This window comes from Macaca mulatta, chromosome 5, assembly GCF_049350105.2.
Source record: "Macaca mulatta isolate MMU2019108-1 chromosome 5, T2T-MMU8v2.0, whole genome shotgun sequence".
Classification (NCBI taxonomy): Eukaryota; Metazoa; Chordata; class Mammalia; order Primates; family Cercopithecidae; genus Macaca; species Macaca mulatta.
The window spans coordinates 181,703,770-181,722,528 of NC_133410.1; the positions used below are offsets into that span (position 1 = coordinate 181,703,770).

General features: G+C 39.9%; 1 protein-coding gene across 3 annotated transcripts in view; it reads left to right on the forward strand.

Annotated features, from left to right (window-relative positions):
* The window catches only part of GALNT7 (polypeptide N-acetylgalactosaminyltransferase 7), a 152,728-nt gene that overhangs the window by 101,740 nt on the left and 32,229 nt on the right, over positions 1-18,759 (forward strand). The window lies entirely within an intron of this gene.

Sequence of the window (18,759 nt, forward strand, 5' to 3'; positions counted from 1 at the left end):
TTGAGAAATTATTTACTAACTCCAGCCTAAAGTTATCATGCTGCTACTGTAAGACTATACCTCTTCAGTCATTAACAGTGTTGAAATTTGCTTTTGGAAATGTAAGTCCTCCATATGGTTGATGTCATTTCCTCATTGTAATTAGAGTACATTGAGAAGGCATATAATCACTCACTGAGTGATGAAACATGGATTGGGAGAGATGACTCAATAAACATTTTAAGGAATGTTTGTAAAGTGTGATTTTCAAATCTGTGTTGAACTTAAATTCCCAACTTGTTCTCTGCACAACTGTTTTTACTGACTTGCACCTTGGTACAATGCCATTGGTCTCCATTGAAGTCTTCGTGAAAAACAGCCCCGTGAAGCTCATTACTGCATTTACCATAAGGAGGCCGTTGTTGTTTAAACAACAACAACAAAAAGTCCCTTCTGATCTTCACACCATGAATATTGTACTTCTTCTGAACAACTGGCTTGTTAAACACAGACCTGACTAGGTTTTCTTGCTAGAAAATGCAAGCCAAAATTGCGATTTACCCATAAGAAGTATTTGGTATACCCAGCCCACCATGCTACTCACTTGGGGTGGTGCATTAACAGTGTGCTCATTGTCAGTGGTACCCCAGAATCGTGCACACAGGAGCCCTTGACCCTCTGGTATATACTTCTAAAACCTCATTCTTGATTCGTCCTTCTTTTTCCTCTCATTCTTTCTTCATCCATCTTTTTCCCTGCTTCTATTTTTAACTTTTGTAATCGTTTTTTATTCTGTGTGTCTTTGTAAGCTGCTTAAAGTCCTTGTGGAATAAGGTGTAGCATAAATTAATAACTAAGTCAAAGATGCAGACCTTTATTTGTTCAGACTGTTATGTTATCTATACATCCATGCATGGCGCCCAATGTTGATCCTTACTCCTGTTGTTTCCGCTCAAATATATTGGTGTTTGATAAGCTGGAACTTCTATAACACAGAATATGGCATGTAAGCTCATATTTGAAATGAGAGTCCAATATAGTTATAAACATATGGCTCACACTGTGAAATGTTCTTTTTTTCCTTTCCCTGGGAGTTTTGAAGAAATGTACGAGAACATATGTCCAGTCCTAGGAATCCCTGCCAGATTTTTTTTTCTCTAAATTGTGGTTTGAGATTTCAAATCATTAACTGGATACATCTGTCTGAGTATGTTTTCCTTTTCAAAAAAAGAAAATTTGAAAATAGCTACCCAAAAGACATAGTTCAGTATTCTTAATTTTCCATAACGTATTTAGTATCTTCAACCTTTAAAATTAAGCTGACATTCTCTGAGCTGTGTACAGTCATTTTGTTGGTGGCCATGTATTCCCTGGGTATTGGGTGAAAATAAGGAATTTATTTTCCTGTATGTTGTTTAAGCATATATTTGTGTGTAATTCTTAGTAAACCTGTAGGTTTAAGGAAACAGCCTTCAAGTTGGAGTCAAAGGATCCATTTTTAAATCCTGCTGCTGTCACTAACTGTGTGACATATAACCTAACAGAGCCTCAGTTTCTTTATGTATGAAATGAATAATAATAATAGTAATGCTTGCCCTTCCTATTTCACAGGGTTACTGTAAAACTCACATGAGATAACATGTATTAAAGTGCTTTGAAAACTGTAAGAGCTATTAGAACTGCATTGCCTCAGTCTGGGATAAAAGGAGATCACAATAACTAATAGCAAAATCACCATTTATTTGGCTCAAACACTATCTACTCTGCTAGAATTTTAGCTCCCTCAAATTCACAACTAGTTCTGGGAGTCAGCTGGGGATGTTCAACATATGCTTGGGAATGGATCCTGTTGGATTCTTCATGAATGCTCTTGTTCCTTCTCTGTGGCTCACTGCTGTGGTCTCTCCTCTGCTGCTCTTGTAGCCAGTGCTCAGTGACTCCATGGTCATAGCCCCTGACGCCTCTAATGTCCTCACCAAAAGGAAATACAGTCATCCCCGTGCAGCCACTCTTAACACCTGTCAACTGTGAAGTTCTCACCGACATCTTCTTTCATAGTATCTCAACATGGGGAACATAACTTTCTCATTTGTTTGTGTTCATTAGGGCACAAGTGAGGAGGAGCATCAGGGGATGGCTGAGACTGAAGTGTTCTCTAAAACTGTATTCGAATGTTTCTGTACCAGAGTTTGTACACATTATTTAAGGTTATAGTAGAGACTGCAAGCTGAATGGTCCAATGATGATGTGACCTTTAGGAAGCCTCTGGCTTCCTTTGTGAATTCTAACCATACTGTTACTGTGTTTAAAGATCATTGGCAGCCGAGCTCTGGGTGGGGAACTGAAATAAGAAAGGTGTTGTCATAATAACGCCTGGACAGCTGCATCCCACAGACTGTGGGAGTGCCAGGAAACTGGCTACCTCAGAGCAGAGTAGAGAAAATGGAAATAAATGCAAATATAAGCTTTTCAGTGAGCTGTGGGTCAGAGAATGCCACAAGTGGTCTGGCAGATCATGGTGCAGCTCTTTGTTTCATGAGCTACATGCAGCAGTGGTTTTTATGACCTCTTTTTGTAGCTTTCCAGCCCCAGGATTCAACCATGGTAAGGTGGAAAGTTTCTGGTACTAGCTCTGTTCTGCTAACAATGGCCCACTTTCCTCAAAACCCATTGATTATTTAGACATGAAATAAATCTATGCATCTCAACTCTTTGCCTCAGAAAATGAAATCCGTCCCAGGAAAAGTTCAGATGCAGTAACCTGCTTGGAACTAGGAATGCTTGTCTTAAAACCCTGCACACATGGCAAACACTGTTTTATTTAGATTGAGCTGACTGGGGGAGTGGACCTGATAGGGATATGGGCATGATGAGCTAAAGCCACCAACTGGCACTACCTTCAAGAATGGGTCCTACCTTCCAACTATGGCACCATACAGTACACTCCAAAGCAAGGATTGTAGTTAACAGCCATACTTTCTTAATTACCTAGTTTCATCCTGAAAGGTAGACCATCCGTTAATTCCATGTGCATTGATTTTGACTTTCAACTTTAAATAGAGCAGAAAGTAAACATTTTTTTATTCCCCTCTTCATTAATATTTAATTCATTAATGAGGAAAATGGGTAGCGTTTTGTGATATAGTACTCCTGTGACAAAGGAGTAGTCCCAGGAAAATTTTTGGAATCAAATCAACAAGTATGTATTGAGTTTTGACATAATACATGAAAATGCTGTTTTAGCTAAGAGCACAACTTCTGATGATTAGTTTTACTGACATTTTAATCTTGCAGATGATAAGGTAGAATGATGGGGTAGAATTATAGGCTTAATTTTGACCTTCATGGGGATTGATTGATAATAACATTGGAAAAAGGTAACTAGGTTATCTTAGAGTCTCTATTAGCCAAGGAAAAGAAGAGAAGGTCTTCAAGGAGTTGAGGCATCATTTGACAAAATGATTAAATGAAAAGCTATAACCTCAGTTTTATTGTGTCTAGTTAAAATAAAGAATATATAGTATTATCAAGAAAGGAATAGTCTACATGGGGGTTAGAATAAGAGAACCTAAGAAAAGATGTGATTATTGTACCACTAGCTATCCATCAGAGAGGGAGTTGGAGTCAGTCATTATAAATTTAGTCTGTTTAGCACACCCTACTGTGGAGGAGGAAGCAGGGAGCTTCAAAACTGTAAGGCATCAGCCATTAAAACAGATTCTGTGTTTGCCAAGCAACCTTCTCATTGTAACCAGAGTTTGCAGGCAGAGTTTCCAGTGATGATTAGGTTGCATGAAAATTTGTTTTATTTTCTCTGATTTCAAACAATATTTTATATATCAGCTTTTTGTTTGGTGAACATATGTAATTCTCTTAAGTTTAATCCATTTTGCATATTTATAAGAAGTTTTAGGACCTACCAAGTAGTACCATCTCTGTCTCTAGCTTACATTCCTGTAACTTCAACAATGACCATAGAGGAAGATCTCCAATAATCTCTTAATTTAAAGAGAAGATAGATAGATTGATTGATTGATTAAAACTTAGTGAAAAGCTCTCAGTTTAACTCTCAGTTCATTAATACATAATAAACTAAAGTTTACAAAAATATCAAGTGTAGCATGTTAGACATGGATTATTTGCCCATAAACAAATCTGTTTAACTAGTTTAACCTTAAAACAGACAAAAAAATGTGGAGCAGGGTGGTGCGAGCTACTAGTTGAAAGGATATATGAGTATCTCATAGAACCCAAGGCCAGGAAGTACACGATTGCTGTGGGAGACTCGGAAGTACAAACATGAACTCTCATCTCTACTTCTTTCTCTCTGCTTCTCCGTGAAAATAGCTGCCCAGTCCTTGCCTGACAATGCAAGAGCCTAGTAGAAACCAACAAGAGTTTCAGAAGCTCAGAGTTTGCAGAGAAGGACTCTGGCACTTCTCAAACAGGTGTGCACTCTGAGTCCATTTTGATGGTCTAGGGATGACATCACATGGTTGCTTTTTCTTGGGAGCTACTGTTTAAGGAGATTCTTAGAGAAGGGGACTTCAGTAGGGCCAAGTGATGGAGCAGCTTTCAGAAAAACAGGAGACATTCTAGATATGTATTCCAAGTGTTGTCTGCAACGATTAAAAAATTGCTTTAAAATTTTGTTCAGAGTAAAATAATGAAAAAGCAAAGAGTAGGCAGATTATTAGTGCATGTTATACGATTTTAACCTATAAGAAGAAAGAAAGATGTGCAATACTTTTTTGTTTCCTTCTTAGTTATCTGCAGGAGTGATTTCCATGTTGAAAGTATTATAACTGACATCTTAAGAGTGCACTAGATTTGTTAAAGCCTTTAAAACCTCTTACAGCATGAGTATCAATATAGGAACTTGCCAGATGAGTTTGAGAGGAAGTACTGTCAGTAATCCGCAGGTACTTGAGAGAAGAGGAGAAATTTTAGGAAATTGGAGGTGGGAAAATAGTACCTTATGTTTTTCAAAGGGGAGAGAGAAAATTTGTTCCTGGAAACTTGTCACTGATACACAGTACTTAAAGGAGATCATTTGAACATATTTAAAAAGTAGCCATCACTAGGTACCGGCATGGGGCTATGAAAAAGAGTTAGACCAAAGTTATAGCTATACCTAAAAGAAGATATGTGTTTACCTTAGCAGACCAGAAGACTGTGTGATAGATACCTCATGCAGCGTGAGTTAGCAAGATATTTGAGTAGAGTCTTCAGATCCCCATGGAGAAGAGAAATAAATATAGCCTGAATGACAGTGCAATTAGGTGAAATTGATGAGTGATATCAACCTCTCAGGGAAAACACATAGCTTTAAAACAATATTTGACCTCATAATTCTCCATATAAACAGTAGATAAAGTGGAATCATATTAGTCCAATTTTCAAGATAGAAAACTGGGAGGGATGGTTAGGCACAACAAATGACAAAATCCAAAGAGGGCAGAACCTGCTGGAACATACACCTAAACCAACAATATGAAATGCAATAAATGTAAACATGGTATTTTGTACTAAGTTCAACTGCTAAAATACAAAATGGGAAACATTGGACTTAATAGTAATTCGGGGAGAAAAATTCTAGGGAATTGTGAGATAGCAATATGATATAGTTGCAAAAATACAGTGCCAATATAGTTTTAGATTATACTTGTAAAGTATCCTAAGAGTTGTAGCATTGATCTCGTATGTTGTACAGTTCACATCTGAATTATTATAGCAATCTTTTTTGGGAAAGACGTTGACAAAATGGGGCATTTCCAGAGAGGGATAATGAGGAATTTTAATCTATAAATTTCTTTCGAAGCTTAGATTTTTTATTTTTCTATGTGTAATGCACTGTATGGAATAAAATCTACCATACTGTGTTCCCAAGGAGTGTACTTTGTGTCATTCCAACCAGTGTCCATAGAAACTGAACACTTGGGTAAAATTCACTCCCCTCAGTCTATTGATTTTGAGCAGTTGGGTTTAACAGTAACCTAATAGGCCATTCTTGCATTGCTATAAAGGAATAATAGAGACTGGGTAATTTATAAAGAAAAGAGGTTTAATTGGCTCATGGTTCCGCAGGCTGTACAAGCATGGCACTGGCATATGCTTGGCTTTAGGGGAGGCCTCAGGAAGCTTACAATCATGGCAGAAGGCAAAGGGGGAGCAGGTCTCACATGGTGAGACTGAGAGCAAGAGAGAGTGGAGGGTGAGCTACACATTTTTAAACAACCAGATTTCACCAGAAGTCACTCACTGTTGTGAGGAGAGCACCAAGTGGATGGTGCTGAACATGAGAAGGCCGCCCCCACGATCCAATCACCGCCTAACAGGCCCCACCTCCAACACTGCAGACTACATTTTAATATGAGATTCTGGGGAGCAAACATCCAACCTATATCAAGTGATAAACTCTCCTTCCACTGAAAGTGTATATTGATTTCTGAATGCTAAATTAAACTTTGTATTCTACATTAGTAACATATTCAAGTGTCAGCACTGTTTATTATAAATTGTAAGCATTTTTCCACTTCCTTTTATGATGAAAATGAGCAAAAGAGGTTTTAGATGAAAGCAGGAGAGGTCCTCAATTTATTTTAAAATAAAAATGGAGGCTGGGCGTGGTGGTAAACACCTGTAATCCCAGCACTTTGGGAGGCTGAGGCGGATGCATCACCTGAGGTCAGGAGTTTGAGACCAGCCTGGCCAACATGGTGAAACCTCGTCTCTACTAAAAATACAATAAAGTTAGCCAGGCGTGGTGGCGCATGCCTCTAGTCCCAGCTACTTGGGAGGCTGAGGCACAAGAATCACTTGAACCCAGGTGGCAGAGGTTGTAGTGAGGCAGGCTCGTGCCACTGCACTCCAGCTGGGTGACAGAGCGAGACTTCGTCTCAATAAAAAGGAAAAAAAAAAAAAAGTATAGTTAAAAAATCGGTGTTTCTCAAACTGAGGATTTGTTTCCTATGCCTAAAGAATCTTCTTGGTTATACTTACTTCAGAATTAAGGGAAGAGAATCAAAAATGACTCTTTTTCTTGAGACTCCTAGTGAATGGTCTAAAAGTAAGAAACAACCTTTAAAAGGAGCAAGAGATGAGTAACTTCCACACACTAAATACACAAAAGCATGCACACACACACGTTATTGTAGATTAATGATAACGTATATTGAGTGCAGGGACTCGCAGCCTCAAAATGTTACGTTTTCCATAGTCTGCTAAATTAGATATTGTCTGTTGATGAAATCTAAATATAACAAGGCTTTATATTAAACTACAGATGTTGAAAACATAGCTGATACAGAGAAAATGCAAGTGAGTTATTCATAGACATTTCATTTTTATTTTTAAAATCCATTTTTTAAGTTATTGGAAAATCACTATGGAAATTCGTTATTCTCATATTTTCTATGATGTCAAGCACCTGACCCACATAGCTACCCTGGAAATATTTTGTAAAATTACTCTAAGAATAACTCTAATCATTGCAAGCCTGTAATCTGAATGTGAGTATATGTGATCAGAGCAGTTCTACAATGTAGGTGAACCAGTACTGTCCTTGATGTTAGAGGATTTTAAAGCTCTCTTGGGAAATGAGCTACCCAAGAGGAGAAATTAGTCAAAAATATATATCAAGGCCCATCCATTTAAATGTTGACCTTCCTTCTTATTAGAACTATTACAAATTCTACACCAGTAAACTGAGAGGATGATGCAGAATAGGGGGTTTTACCTCAATACAATGGCATTTCTTTCTTACTAAATCTTAGTATCAAGGCTTTGTGTATTATAAATACTACTTCTGTGTGCTCTACCCAGTGGCTTCATCTCACAATGACAAACCAGAAAAGAGCTAAACTTTAAGATGTTGCCTTCAGGCTGACGGTGGCAAATGAAAGCTTGTAATTTAAGGTAGCTCAATTTGTGTTGGGCTGAAGCTTTCATTTGGGATAAGTGTCCAATCCAGTTGGCCCAAAATTCAGACTCCCTCTCTGGGCTGTTTCTGTGCTCCAGAGGGTCTCTTTTCCTCTCTTCCTTTTCTCTGTAGCACCCAGGTGACAGAAGGATTGTGCACCCTTGAGGAACATGTTGTAGGTGGTTCTGGCCTGCTAACCTCTGTCTCTGCTGCCTCCTCCTGGTTCTGGGTAAGGTGTTCCTGGCTTCCCAGGTACACTGGCACCCTTTCATCTGCTGCTGAAGGAACCCCTGCTGCAGTAACTTCTGTTCAGTTCTCTTGCTGCCTTTGGGACCAGTAGTCCTTTCCACGCCAGCCCCACTCTGGGGACTCATCTGCATTTTGGCTCTCACTGGTACTGTGGATCCTCTGAAGCCCGCTTCTCTACAAGACCCTGTCCTGTCTTAAGCCTTCCCTACCACAGAGTTGCCACATGTCATCCTATTCCTTGTTACTGTGACCCCTGGCAGACCACTGGCTCTCAACTCTTCGCTACCATCCATGTTCCCCACTGGAAGCGTGTGGAAACTTCTGGGCTCCCTGGCTCCACCCTACAGCCAAGGGAGACTGCACAGCAGATGTGGAACGGGAAATTGTCTCTAGTTGTCCTGCATAAGTACACTTCAGCATGGCATCTCTTTTACATGGCAACCACCTTTTATTGGATAATCTCCAAAGCTGGGAAATGGAGGCTGCGCACAAAACCGTTCCTTCATCTGCTTTTGTTACCTTCTATCCCCTTGTTCCCTCCAAGTTTTCCACCTCTCCCTAGTAGAAGAGCGTCTACTTCCCTTTTCTGTGGAAGAAGAACATGTCCTCCTCCACAGAATATGGAGCCATGTAGACTTAACTTGTCCTGTTGCAGTTTTGCCATTGCACCTTAAAGTAGCAGTTTCTCATTGTCTGAAGAAGTACCCACGGTTCTTTATCCTGCATCCGAAAAAATTAAGGAGCATGGACACAAGCGTGGGGGTGGAGTGAAAGTTTAATAAGCGAAAGAAAACACTTCGCAGCGGAGAGGGGAGTTCGAGTGGATTGCTGAGTTACAGCTGACTCCAAAAGCTTTTATAAGAAACTCTTCTCATCTCTGTAGCTGTTTGAGTAACTTCTCATATCAGTAAAGCTGTCTGTGCAACTCCCCTTATCTTATGCAGCTGTGGGTATGTCTCTAGGCAAGCACGAAGCGCCACTTCTCTTTTTTGTATAACTGGGTTTGTTTTAGGTAAGCCCCCATCCTCCCTGTGCGAGTTTCCGTGGATCCCACCACGTATATGCCTGAAAAGGAGAGGAAACTTTTTCCTGGGAGCTTGCTAATTATACAAAGAACAAAGGACTTCTGTGCTGGATGCTGTCAGCTTCTCTGTGTGCACGTGCAGCCTGAGTTTTCGTCCCAGGTTGTTTTGTTTTGGCCCATTGCTGTGACTTTTCAGGCAGGCCACTTCTACACTCTTAAGTTTGCCCCAACTGATTTTTCTTTTCCCTCACCCTCATTCCCCACTTCAGAAGTGGGAACTCTAACTGCTGTTAGGGAGGTTGGGCATTGATCTTTCTGGCTCTTTCTTGTTGGAGAGGGGCATTGTGTGAGGAACAGCAGCTAGGATTCCTCCTGAGGCTGGTTTAAGGGTCCTCAGAAAAAAGGTGCGTTTATGTGTGGTTCCATTTGCATTACCATTTGGAGTTTGATAGCCTCTCGATGAAAAAAACCAATTTTGGTTATTAGAGAACATGTATTAAAATGAGACAAGGAAGGAGGTAAGGACGGCTTAAAAATCGTGAGGCTGCTGACATGCCCTGATAACTGGTGGCTATAGTTACATCTGTTAAGATTTGGGTATATGGGGCTTGGCTTTGGTTAGCTTGCTTGCTTTTACCTTCCCAAAAAGGAAACCTCCAGGTTATGGGGGCACTTTATTTACTTTTATTACTTGGCAGACTTTGTAGGATAATTGCCCAGAACTAGAATATTGTTCCAGATTTTGACATTCCCCATCCCTTTCTGTCTCCTCTGAGCTGCAGCCAGAGGTCGCTGGTTGGTTTACAGGAATAAGCAGGGTTAGTCTAAAATGTAGGCAAGAACTTAAAAATAACTAATGAGACTAGAAATTAATGACAACTGTATGATAAGTTTGAAACATAATTTTCCTCTCTCCAGTCCTCCTTTTTGTTAAAAACAAATCATGATAGGACTGAGTTGTTTGCAAAATAGACTTTAGTTTTAAACTTGGTCTGATTATTGACATAAGTGCAGCAAGAATCCTTATTTTTACATAGGCCTTTTAGATTGGCTTTGATGGAACTTTGTTGCACAAGGAATCTTAGATAGGACTTTCTAAAGCTGATCCAGGCGTGGTGGCTCATGCCTCTGATCCCAGCACTTTAGGAGCCCAAGACAGGCAGATCACCTGAGGTCAGGAGTTCAAGACCAGTCAGACCAACATGGCAAAACCCCGTGTCTATGGAAAATACAAGAATTAGCTGGGCGTGGTGGCAGGCACCCATAATCCCAGCTACTTGGGAGGCTGAGGCAGGAGAATCCCTTGAGCCTGGAGGTGGAGGTTGTGAGCCACGATCATGCCACTGCACCACTTGGCCTGGGCAACAGAGCGAAACTCTGTCTCGAAAAAAAAAAAGTGACATCCTTTACTCATCACAGGTTAGGAACCCTGTACAGGGGCTGTGTAGACAAGGTATGAGACCAGTTTCCCAGGGGGCTTTTATTGGCTCTGCAAGTCAAGCTTGACTCTTTAAAGGGAAACACACTCTTCCAGTCAAAGCCTTAGTAAAACAACCAGTTTTTCCAATTGTGTACTGTTGCAAAATAAAGTGGATTCTTACTGCACTGATGCAAACGACTATATTGTTATAAGTCAAGAATACTTATAACCAGTTTCTGAATTCTAGAGAAACCAGGCAGAGAGAAACAAGCATGTTCCAAATTTTGTTCACAGGAGTATACCTTACTTAGTTGTTAAAAGTTGTAGCTAACTTGAAAGAAAGTTTTCTTGACTCTGAAAAACAAAACAAGAATTAGCAGTGTTCAAAGCAAAAATCAAAAAGTTTCTTTTACTTTTCTATTAGTTTAGTCCATTCCATTAACTCTTGTTCTGCTTAATATTTGTAAACGTTTCAGCTTTTCTTGAGTCATATACATTTTTTCTATTATCAGAAACCTACATTCGAGAGTACCTATTAAAGTTCCACAGTGATTATAAACCATTTTTTGAAGAAGATTAAAATAAGACAACAATTGTCTGTAAATGACAGAATGTCTAGGGTGGTTACAGTCAAGAACATGATTGACAAAGTTGGTTATTTCCGTGGCATACAATAACCCAACATAACAACCTTAATTGTGATTGATAGCTCATATTCAGACATTAGAGCCTTAGCTATCCCATACAATTTTGGACATATTTTAATATTATGTCCAAAACATAACATAACCTGAAGAGTATTAGACATCATTTTGGCAATCCCATGTACCTAACATGTTAAATGATCCTGTTTACCTCTCTTCTGCATGCTCCAGGAGCCCTCTGTAGGGCCCAAAAGCAAGGGGTCAGGAAAGACAACCTTGAGACTGAAGTTTAATTTTGGGAAACCTGTGAAATATGTTAGAGGTTTAAAACACTGGATATTATGAAACAAAATTTTACCATAAGTCATTTGTTTTGCCAAAACAATGACTCAAAACTTTGAAAAAACCAAAACTTTTCATTAGCCCTTACTACTACATGAATAGAAAGCCAAATTTCACCCTTGCATTAGTCTACTATTAATGTTAACCCCAATTTTTAATGAAACTATATATATTTATAGACAATCCTATTCAATCTTAACCAGTTTGATCATGAGGTGAGATTTTTACATATTTTTTTATGGTTATTTTATAACCCTTTACAAGTTTTACTAAAGAGTAGGTCAGCATCGCCCAGCGCGGTGGCTCAAGCCTGTAATCCCAGCACTTTGGGAGGGTGAGACGGGCAGATCACAAGGTCAGGAGATCAAGACCATCCTGGCTAACACGGTGAAACCACATCTCTACTAAAAATAGAAAAAAATTAGCCGGGTGTGGTAGTGGGCACCTGTAGTCCCAGCTACTCCGGAGGCTGAGGCAGGAGAATGGCATGAACCCAGGAGGCGGAGCTTGCAGTGAGCCAAGATCATGCCACTGCACTCCAGCCTGGGAGACAGAGTGAGACTCCGTCTCAAAAAAAAAAAAAAAAAAGAGTAGGTCAGCATCATAAGACAACCTTGTTGTGCTTTTATTTCAAAGTTTAATTTACAGAAAAAAAAATACCCTTTTGAATTTAGTCATATGTTCACACACACAGTTTCCTTTGCAAGATTAATGTTTACAGTCTTTTCACAATTTGCTTAAACCTTCTGCTTTATTTTATCTAATTTAAGACAATCCTAGGCAAAATGGACATTTCCATGCCTTCTTATAATCTTTTAACTAAAAACACATTTTGCTGTTTTTACAAACCTTGCATGCAAATCCGTGTTCAGTAGTCTCAATTACATGTCATAATGGTAACTCTTAGCAATTTTTAACTTTAATGTAAAGCCTGGTAAGTTGTTTTAATTATGTGCTAGGTGCAGATAAAGTCTGATTCCTTTTAGCATAGTTAGCATGGTCACTTCCATGTGTTCCCAGGCCATACTAATTGGGAAGCAGGCAAGTGGACAGTTTTTAAAAGGCCAAAGAAGCAGTTTGCAACCTTAAAACATTTAGCAAACCTAGCATCTGACCTGCATAATAAATTAGACCACATTTTTACACCTTGAAGACATTTGTATTTTACCAGTAATTCCTAAGTCTGTTTTTATTTTAAATATTAAAGTCACGTGAACTGAAATGTACCACAGCTTTTACTTTTACTGCAAAATATTTTATTTAAGTGCTAATTTTTCTTAGGCCAATTAATTAGAGCTCTTTTTATAGACTTCACATATATATCACATATATGACTGCACAGACAGTCACAAGAAGATCCAGCAGCTCAGGATGGAGCCCTTTTAAGAACAGGGCTAGGAATATAGTTTTCAGGGCCTAATAAGCATAGCCAGAAGACAAAGACAGATTTTGAAAGGGACTTATCCACCTCTAATTCCAGGGGTTCCATGAGGAGAACAGAGATTTCTCCAAAATGGGATTTGTGGCACCTTATCTGTTTTCCCAAGGAATCCCAGGCCACCAGAAGTCATTCTAGGGTCTTTCATGCATGCACCAAGAATGACAAGACACAGTGGAAAAAAGTAATTCAGTCAACTGGAAAAAAAAAAAAAAAAAAAAACTTTTTCCAGAAAAACATATCTATGAAGAGAAAAACATAAAGGCCTTTTACATATACCCATAGCTCAGATATCCACTTTGAAGTAAGCTGAGCATTCTTTAAGAAAATCTTTTTCATTAATTAAAACTTTACAGAGAATGTAAACAGTGATCCTCATCATTCCTTTTACTGGTTTGCACCACTATCTTTTCCCAATCATGTTCAGGTTCTCCAGTTCCCTTTGGGAGAAAGTGGCTCAGCTCAAGCAAGGGCAGGTTTTCCTCTGGACCACAGATCCCTCCAGTGCCAAAGCTTGATATTTGAGGAGGTGATTGTCTGTTAGCCAGGGACTTTCCTTAGAGGACAGCACTCCTGCTATATTGTATGGGGTGTAAACAGTTGTTTCCCATGGTTAACCCAGTGGCCTCTGGCACCAACAAAGCCACCATTGTAACTGCTTAGAGGCAGGCTGACCAGCCTTTAGCCACCAAGTTAAGTTCCTCACTTAGGTAACCCACTGGCTGTTGAGCTGGACCTCGAGCTTCAGCCAGAATTCCCAGGGCCATTTCCTTCTTTTCTGATACATAGAGACTGAATGCTTTTCCTTTGGGAAGACTGGGGGTTGATGCTTTAAGTAAGGCTTGTGTTAGCTGGTTAAAGGCTTTTTGAACCTTAGGTTCCCAGGTTAGTGAGAGAGTTTTAACTGCTTGAGTTTCTTTATGAGGTGGTATAAAGGGCGAGCTATTTCACAGTAATCAGGTACACACAGTCTGCAAAATCCACTAATGCCTAAGAATCCCCTCAACTGGTAAAGGAAGTGGGTATCCTTTCCTCGCCTGATGCTCTGGTCCCTTCTGATAAGACTAGACCTAGGTACTTTACTGAAGTCTGACAGAGCCGAGCTTTAGATTTTGAGACCCTATATCCCTTTTCAGCTAAGAAATTGAGGAGAGCCTCAGTGCCTCCCTGAGACTTCCTTGGTTGGGGGACAGAGGAGAGTGTTATTTATGTACTGCAGAGTTTCAACTCGAGGGTGAGAAAAATTAGAAAGATCTTTGGACACGGCCTGTTTCAGCGACTTCTTTCTCATATTAAGGGCTCTCTGAGTAATAAACTTGTTCTTTAATGAATAAAAAGGTTTAAGGATTTTTATTTAGCTTTTGATCTATTGTGGAAAGCTTGGAGGAGTTAATAGGTTTAGCTCTAATGCCCTGCAAGTTCTCCAATATACACATTTGAAAGATTTTCCTTCCCCATTTTCTGATGCTATCATCATGGTCTCATTTAGAGTCCTCCAAGGGCACTGCTATTTTCCCCTCTGGCTTCTCCATCCCTGGAACATCCAGGAGACTTTAAATACTTGGGTTAAATCTTGGAAGGCCTCTGTACAAGAGTGAAGTTGGGGCTTGCCCAGAGTGAACTTTAGGGTCTGAGGGCTAAAGGAGATCCAGGCTGCACTCAAGGTAGTGCAGGCTTGAAGATGGGGTGTTACCCATGTAGAAGAGACAAGAGAAGAGGCATCCCTCAGTCTCCTTCTCTTCAGAGTGACCCATGATGGAGGGAAAGGCTGGAGGGGCATTCCCCTTCACCCGCTTCCTCCCGTCCTCTGGGTCCCAGTGACTGTCATAGGTACCACCGCATAGTTGCAAGTATGACCTTCACTTATGGTCCTGGAGAAGCTAGTTGGCATAACTAGTCATGCTCATCTGCTTGTGGCCCTGGCCCTTCACCCTTGCTGGTTTCCTAGACCTACTTCTCCGGTAAGGTTCCCAGTGTACCCTAAGGGTCCAGGAGAGATTGTATTTGGGCAAGACACTTTAATGGAATGGAGGAAGTCTTTTAATATTATCTCTGGCTTCCCTTGCTATGGCCCTAGTGAAACACTGAAATCCCAGAGAATGGGACCAATTGACTTCCAAACATAAAATCCCCTTTTTGTTTAAATGTCAATGTAGTTGGATGTAGAACAGGTGCCTCAAAAAGGAACATAGGAATTGAATGGCTGTCCTCTTGATTGTTAAAGATGGAGCTTTAATATTTACAGATGGGGCATGGAGCCTGGTCCCTAATAGAGGGACATAGGAGGGAGGGGAATCTGGGAACTAGAAGTTTTCGACAAACAGCAGAATCCGGGAACTAGAGGTTTTCGACAAACAGCCAACAAGACTCCCCATGGAGAAAAAAATCGCATCCCACTAGGTGGCACTGTAGGATCTGAGATGTTATGTAAAAACTGACTCTATCTCTCCAGGCAGAAGTTAGAAAGAAAGGTTTGGGAGTTAATAGGCTGTCCCCATAGTATGCCTCCCAGCAGAAGAAAATTAACTTGGCTTCTTAGGAACTGTTTAAATTCATTGGACAGTGCTGAGCTTTTACATGGAGGGAAGAAACAACCCAAAAGGAGAAGGAAACAATCCAAATGGAGAGGGAAGAGGATTTTTACTTGGGGTGAAATATCCCCTTATATAGTGCCATCAGTGTCTATCATTGAGGACAAAAAGCCCTTACTAGGTGAAAATTTAGACTGATCTTGAATTCCTCGTCTCCAGGAAATCACAAACACAACAACTCTTTGTCTTGGTAACTCCAAGTTACCAAGTTACTCTTGTAACTCCAAGAGTTGTTGTGTTTGTCAGTTGGTGTCTTAGTAATCAGGAATGTAACTCACCAACTGACTCTACCCAGCAAGATTATATCCCTAGGCTGCAAAAACATCTGTAACATTGCATACAAAGAAGGAATAAGAGGCATGATAGCCATGAAAAGAAAGAAGGAAAAATGCAGTAGGAAAAGACTGGAAGTCCTTGTGCCCATGCCCTGATAGCTGTCAGGGACTGGAGATAATACTGAGAGGTAGCCCCAGCGAAAAACCTTCATTTGCCCTAGAATGTCCTTCCAATCCCATGCGATGTCTGGGCCCTTCGTGAAAGGAAACTGGTTTGGAATAGAGAAGAAGCCTCAGAAATGAAAGTAAAAGGTTAAAGGTCTGCTCTTCCTCACTCTTCTGATGGTCCCTTCTTCCTGCACCTAAATATGTTGTAGTTTTGCCATGCACCTTAATGTAGCAGTTTCTTGTTCTCTAAACTAGTACCTGGGTTCTTTGTCCTGCATCCAAGAAAATTGAGCATGGACACAAGGGTGGGGGTGGAGCAAAAGTTTAATAAGCGAAAGAAGAAATGCTCCACAGCAGAGAGGGGAGTCCGAGTAGTTTGCCGAGTTACAGCTAAATCCAAAAGCTTTTATAAGAAACTCTTCTCATTTCTGTAGCAGTTTGAGCAACTTCTCTTATCAGTAAAGCTGTCTGTGCAACTCCCCTTATCTTATGCAGCTGTGGGTATGCCTCTAGGCAAGCACAAAGCGCTGCTTCTCTTGTTTGTTTAACTGTGGGTTTGTTTTAGGTAAGCCCCCATCCTCCTTGTGCCAGTTTCCATGGAGCCCACCATGTATATGCCTGAAAAGGGGAGGAATCTTTTTCCTGAGAGCTCACTGATTAACAAAGGGCTTCTGTACTAGACCATGTCTGCTTATCTGTGTGCAGGTGTAGCCTGAGTTTTTTTCCCAGTTTGTTTTAATTGTACCTGTTGCTGTGACTTTTCAGGCAGACCGTTTCTGCAGTCTGAGTTTGCCCTAACTGATTATTCCTTTCCTTCTCCCTCAGTTCTAGAGGGTGTCTCAAAGTAGAAAGATTGTGGGGTGGAGTGTAGACATTACTGAGAACAAAATATAAGAGACATTTCAAAAATATTATCCCCAAAGCAATTCAGGAAAGAATTATGGAGCAGTTGTTATTTGTTATATGCTGGAAATATGGTAGTGAGCAAAATAGCTGAGGCTCCTGTCCTTAATGAGCTTACAGTCTTGAAAATTTTGTAGGAAAGATTTCTATGCAAGGGCATAGAGGTATATACAAAAGGATGATTATTGAAACATTATTATGAAATCAGCAGAAATGCCCATCAATAAGGAAATAATTCAGTAGACTGGAACAGCCATACTATGGAACAGCTGTACTATGGAATATTCAATAATGTATTGAAACATTATTATAATGTTTTCATTCTTATTAAAAGAATTATGTAAGTCTTATACATGCTCACATGGGAGAAAAGTCTATACATACTCATCTGAACATGTGTTCTGTGTACATACCAGACATGTCTACATGAGTAGACAAAAATCTTAAAAAATATATTAAGCCAACTATTAACAATGATTTCGTCTAGGAGATGAGATTTGACATCTACTAGGGGACGTCTCTCTTCCTCAGAAAAAGGAAGTAGAAGCTCTTTTAGGGAGAGGTGGAAAATCTGGAGGGAACAACAAAACCTGCTGAAGAGAGGCAGGGAGGGAACTTTCACCTTCATGTCATAAACTTGCATGTTGTTTGAATTTTGTACAACAAACTATGCATTACTTTGTAATTCTTAAGACAAATAATATAAGAAAAAGACATACCAATAGAGTTACTCTGGCACACAACCTGGTTTACGTTTTTTGAATTATTATTTCTAAACTACACATTGGTGAAAGGAGATGGAAAAATATACAACACAAACACAAAATTATGCTCTATTCCAGCTGTGTTGTCCCCTGTCCTCTGTAAGAACGCAAGGCCTGGAGATGTTCCCCAAATTGAGGTCCCTAGGACAGCAAAGGGGTCCCTCACCACCTTCTGCACCTTCACCCCACCCTTTTCCTCCCTCTTCAGCCCCTTTATGTTTCTGACTCTGTCCTGTCTCCCATTCAAAGTTTCTGTCTTGCCCTTTTCCCCAAGTTGCTATCTTCTGCCTTAGAAGCAAGTCCCAAATTTCCTTTCATGTTTTACATATTTTCACCAATTCTGGTATCTGTTGTAAATCAAAATTGCTGTCTTTCTCACCCCGTTCTGCTGTTTTAAGCCCAGTAGTTAGACTCAGAGGAAGAAAAACGTTGCCTGAGTCCCTATCTGGGTTATAGTTTGTTTGGGGGTTTATTATCCCTACCCATCTAAAATTAGGCATACCTTGCTCTGCCTGCTTTAGTTTCTCTCCAGAAACATTACATCTTCCTACAAGATCTGTTTTCCCTACTACTGTGTTTTTGAACTTATTCTGAAAGAGTGTTTGGTCCCTCCCAACTTTGGGTTACACTGCAAAGTACTCTTTCAGAATCAAAATGAGTCTTTTTACCAGACCCCGTTTGGGGTTTCTTTTATTTAGGAAGAGTCTTCTGGAAACTGTACTCCTGCTACAGTTGTTTCAAATAGTTGTGTAGAACAACTAAGCCCTTCAGCTAATCTAAAAGCTCTAAATAATATTAGCACTTTGTTCATTCCACAGTAAATTTCTGAATGCTTGCTATATGCCTCAGGTCAACCTGTTTAATTTTTTTCTGAATATTTTAGTCAAACATAGTAATATAATGTGTTTAGCTTTCAAATACAGTAATATAATGGTTTATTTATAGCAAGTGAAATAAATCTCTTGTGCCAAAAGCTCATTTCAAAAAGGAAAATAAACTAAGATCCAGGTCATGGGGGAAAAAAAAAAAAGCCAACCACCT